Source organism: Mauremys reevesii, linkage group 1 (assembly GCF_016161935.1).
Source record: "Mauremys reevesii isolate NIE-2019 linkage group 1, ASM1616193v1, whole genome shotgun sequence".
Taxonomy (NCBI): domain Eukaryota; kingdom Metazoa; phylum Chordata; order Testudines; family Geoemydidae; genus Mauremys; species Mauremys reevesii.
The window spans coordinates 195180117-195185782 of record NC_052623.1 but is presented as its reverse complement, the minus strand read 5'-3'; positions in this window follow the sequence as shown (position 1 = coordinate 195185782).

The window sequence follows — 5666 nt, the reverse complement described above, 5'->3', positions numbered from 1 at the left end:
CAGTTGATAAAACTGAGGGTCTAGTGTCGGGGTAAGAAATGTGAATTCAAGTTGGTGGGGATGTTAATGTTGCCTTAAATTAGTATTGTCCTTGATTATTATTTTTTTGTTTGTTTGGTTTGTTTATTTAGTGTGTTGGCAGGAAACGCACTTGAGCAAGTTTAACGCTAAATTAATGTAGTGTTTTTGTGGAGGAAGTTTGCTGCTATTTAAAAATCAGTGAAGGGACGTCTTCAACCTGCAAGCCCCTGCCTGAATTCTGTGACTCTCCCCACCTGTGTTTCTGCTCATGCTCGAGAGTCCACCTTGCTGCCCTCTACATTCTTGCATCCCCATTTCAAAGCATCTTCCCTGTGACCCCCTTCTGGTCACTCCCTCTTCCCTCCGCTAAAGTCTTACTGCCACTGTAGTCTCTTGCACACCCTCCCCACATCCTGAGGGGCAGACTGGAGATTTAACTAATGGAATCAGTGTGGGCAGGGCTAGTGGGGAGCAGAACTGGGGAGCTGGGCAGCACAATGGCACTAACTGTACACAGACCCACTACACAGCCTTGTTCCACAGTTCCCTGGTTCTCCATCCCTTCCTCTCCCTTATCTATTCCGTTCACAGCGGGAAAACTTTTGGTGGGTGTGGAGATCCATGGAACTTTGGAGCTAGTTGATAATTGGGGTCAGGGAAATGGGTCAGTGGTGTGGGGGATAGCAGTGCAGCAAAGGCCAGGAAGTCCAGTGAGAAGCCTGGCTGCCCAGCCCCCTGACATTCTTTGTTTCCCTCTCCTCATGGCCCTCCATCCTCTCTCAGACAAGACTGTGGTGTATTGAAAAACTGTTAAAATTACAAATTATCACTTTAATGATGAGGGGCTCTGTGGGGAAGCATGAGATCAGAATCTGTCTGCAGAAAGCTAGCCTAGAGAAAGATGGGAAGAGTTGTGCCTCTCAGGGAGCAGCCTGCTTTGTCACTCTCCGTTTTGGGTTCTTGTGTTAGGATTCTGAATTCTAAGAAATAAAGAAGGTGTGTTGAAACTGTCCGGTAAGAGTATTTAATGTTTATTTAACTGCTTTGTGAATATGCTGTGAACATAATGACATACTTTGGCAGTGCAGCAGACCAAGGGCTGCTCTCTGACAAACCAAAAGGTCCAACAGTCTGAGATGCTGCTTCCCTTGGGGAGTTGCAAACTCTGCTTCTCAGGCATCTTTAGCTATTGATCTTGCCCCCACACCTCATGCCTGCTCTTTGTTGTAGGTAAGAAGAGATAGGATATAGTGAGAAGGAGATGATTGCAGCTTAACTTGATGGAGACATACAGGTTGCTGCTCCCTCATAGAACTTCTGCTTCATTGAGGAGCTTCCTTATCTGGCAAGGGAGAAAAGAGAACTTGTGGTTCACTTGAGATAGTCCCAGATCTGACAAACCTTTGGTCTGCAAATCAGTACGTACCTTGCTATTTACTATTATTTTTTTCTAGTAAAGAACTAAATTTTTGATTGGGAGGGAATAGGGATAATGAAACAGTAAGAGATGGCATATGTATTTTACTCCCTGTCCTAAAAGCCCATTTGCTGCATAGTACATAAGCCTTTTAAAAGGTTGCATCCCATGCCTGTTGTTCCCCGGATGACCTGGCATCACTTATACTGTAACTACAAGCTCTTCTTGTGCAGATCAGGTCCATGGACTATCATGATGGTTCAATCCTGCTCTAATTGACACACACGCTCAGCTCCATAGACTTCACTGTAATGTCCTCAGGGTTTCCTGGGTGTAACAGAGGGCAGAATACGTCCCTGTATGTGTGTTTCTGGCTTATTGTCTGAATCTAATACATAGTCTATACAGTATGTGTGATACAGACCTGGCTAGTAACCGGGAAGATCAAGAAGAAGAATGCATAATATATTCAGTTTGTAGTGTTGTTGTAGTCAAGATATTAGAGAGATAAGGTGGGTGAGGTCATATCTTTTATTGGACCAACTTCTGTTGGTGAGAGACAAGCTTTCTAGCTATACAGAGCTTTTCTGGTTTGGACTTTGTGTAAGCTCAAAAACTTGTTTTTTCTCTCACCAACAAAAGTTGGCCCAATAATAGATATTTCCTCTCCTACCTGGGGGAGGGATAGCTCAGTGATTGTAGGGGAGGGCTAGCTCCGTGGTTTGAGCATTGGCCTGCTAAACCCAGGCTTGTGAGTTCACTCCTTGAGGAGGCCACTTAGGGATCTGGGGCAAAAATTGGTCCTGCTAGTGAAAGCAGGGGGCTGGACTCAATGACCTTTCAAGGTCCCTTCCAGTTCTAGGAGATTGGTATATCTCTACTTATTACCTTGTCTCTCTAATATATGCAATACAGCCTCATGTTGTTTTTCAGGAAGGCTGGTCAGGTATGGAATGGATCCTAGGCTCCTTTTCCTACTTTAATGTGCTACAGTGGCTGAATAAGTTGAATGCTAAGTAAACATTGTCTGTAATGTTCTCTCTCACCATATTTTGACAAGTTCATGAATTATCCTTTGGCCCCTTGACCTGGTTCTTCTAAGTCAAGGGTTGAGGTACATGGGTCGGAAATATTGGAAGAAGCTTGCACTGGCATTGCTGGTGCTGTGCCTATTACTCAAAGTATGTCTACACTGCAATTAAACACCCGTGGCTGGCCTGTGTCAGCTGACTCAGGCTTGCAGGGCTTGGCTTGCTGGGCTATAAAATTGCACTGTATACATCCAGGCTCTGGGACCCCCTCCCCTCCTTGTATGGTCCCAGAGATCCCAACAATCTACACTGCAGTTTTATAGCCCCATAGCCCAAGCCCCGTGAGCCTGAGTCAGCGGACATGAGCCAGCCACAGGTGTTAAATTGCAATGTAGATATACCCTTAAAAAACTGAAGTATATCAGTCTCTGGGGCACTCAGCTGAGCCCTAAAAATGATTGATTGAATTATTGGCATGTGCTGTAGATATTAGAACAGAATATAGTAACTCCTGAACCAGGGCCGGCTCTAGACCCCAGCATGCCAAGCACGCACTTGGGGCGGCGTCCCGCGGGAGGGCAGCAGGCGGATCCGATGGACCTCCCACAGACATGCCTGCGGAGGGTCCGCTGGTCCCGCGGCTCTGGTGGAGCATCCGCAGGCATGCCTGCAGGAGGTCCTCCGGAGCCGCGGGACCGGCAACCGCCAGAGCGCCTCCCATGGCGTGCCGCCGTGCTTGGGGCAGCGCAAATCCTAGAGCCGCCCCTGTCCTGAACCAGAGAATGGGCTAGTCCTTCTAGTTTTGGATTATGAGCCATGGCACAATACAGGATTAACTGAAAATGAAATCAGTTTCAATCTTTCCCAGGAGAAGAAATGCCCATGGAGGCTGAGCAGACTGCATTTTACCTGCACAGATTATTTCCATCTTAAATAGTAGGTGTTCTCAGCTCTTTACATTTCACTGCTTCAGGATGTCTGGTCTTCTGTTAAAAACCGAGACCCATTGTAAGTGCATGCCAGCTCCTTTTACTATTTTTTGCAGTTAGCACATTTGGTGGTAAGGCACTTCCTGTTTATCTGCAGAAATCTTACTTTCCAAATCAAACGTGGGTCTGCAGGGAGCACGCTAACCTATAGCTCCCAGTCTTGCACCTGCATCTTAATTTAATGGCAGTTTCTGCTTCCCATTTTCACATGCTTCCTGAGATGATCATCGCAGAACTCACTCCAGAGAAGCATGTAACTACGCCGCCTGTGATAGTTATAGGGTGACCCAATAAATAAATACATTTATAGGGATAGTCCCAATATTCAGGGCTTTGTCTTATATAGGCGCCTATTACCCCCATCACCGGTCCCATTTTTTTCACACTTGGTATCTGGTCACCCTAGTTACTTGTAGCTCATGGAAAGTATTTTACTTTCATTAACTGAACACCAGATGTCATTAGGGGCCCACTTCTGCCAGCCACCACCTGATATTGAGTGTACCTTACTCCATGATACTCTCACTGAATTCAGTGGCCCCACTCCCAGGGTAAGATAGATACTATATTGTCTGGGTAGCAGAATTTGGCTTAGCATAAAACAGAACATTTTAAAGTAAAATTCTTCTGGGAAATAAATGAATTATGTGTGGCTACCTCTTTTTTAACAAAGGAGAGTAATGATCTATGGCTTGTGTTTGTTTAAAAACTAAGGACCTGACCTTGTAATCTTTATGCAGGCTAAACTGCCACTGACTTCAATGAGAGTTTTCTTAGCGTTGATACTGCAGAGTTAGCTCAGGCAGGTGGAATTAACACAGAAAAATGTACCATAAGAATAATAAATATTCTTTATTAGCAATCAAAAAGAATGAAAAAGAACCTGTTAATATCTGTGGTGCTAGTTGACATAGTACAGAGATAAGATACAAGCATTTCTCTTTTCCATTAACTTGAGCACAAATCATCTGGCATGTTACTTGCACCCTGCGAACGATAGATGTAGTACATCCTTCCTTTTGAATTGTGGTCTGAATTTTAACCAAGCTAGAAGACTCTCATTGTTGAAGCACTAATCTGTTGATATGAATATTGCTATGAGTAATTTTCTTCCTAAGTACATTTTTTTGCAGTACTAGATGCATGATATCGGAACAAGAGCTGATCAAATGGCGTAAACCAATGTTGCAAACATTCTTTCAAATTTAAAATGGCATTCTAGTGTCCCCTTTGTATTCTCAAAGTTTGACATGAATGGCTTTTTGTTTGTGCCAGTGTTTGGAGAAAAGCTGTTTGTACGCTACTTACCCACACTTACTTGCCAATAAAAGCTGATCAAGCCTGAGTGAGAACATTCATTACTCATCATTCATTGTTACCCTGCTCAAAAAAGTTCCATCTTTTAGTCGGCGAACAAAAGCAGTATCGTGTGACTTAAATAACCAATCAGAGTCCCAGGAAAGCCAATTATGAATACTTTAAGGGAACAATTTGTGAACAACCTGTACGCTGAAATTTGACCACATAAACTGTTCATCAAATAGTTATGGAAAAGTGAATAAATAAAAAATCAGCCTGTTCACAAATAAAATATTTATAGGAAATAAATAAACTGACACGTAGGGTATGTCTGCACAGCAAGAGAAACCTGTGGCTGGCCCATGGCAGCTGTTTCATTACTATGTAGACGTCTTTGGCTGGAGTCCAGACTCTAGGACCCTGCAAGGTGGGAGGGTCCAGAGCTTGGTCTCCAGCATAAACCCAGAAGTCTGCAGAGCAATGAAACAGCTCCATAGTCTGAGTTGTCTGGCATGAGCCAGCGAGCGGTTTTTCTTTGCTGTGTAGATATATATCCTTTTTCCTGTTTGTTTATCACCTCAGCAGCACGATACATCTTGGCCTTGTATAATATCTTTCATGCAATTGTATCCCAGGCTCTCTACATAAACAAACAGTACAATTAAACGTGAAATCAGAGGTGGAGGGAAATCAGTTGGTATAAACCAGAGACACAATATGTTTCAGATAAGATTTTGAAAGGGGAGGGAGATGGCAGGATCTAGAAAGAGTGAGGCTCTTTTTGCCAACTGTTTTGAGATGATATGATGGGATGTGGAGAAGGCTATGAGAAGAGTGTGGTTGGGAGGAACAAAGTGTCAGAGAAGTAGGTCAGAGTAAGTCCATAGAAAGTTTTTAAAAGGGCATGAT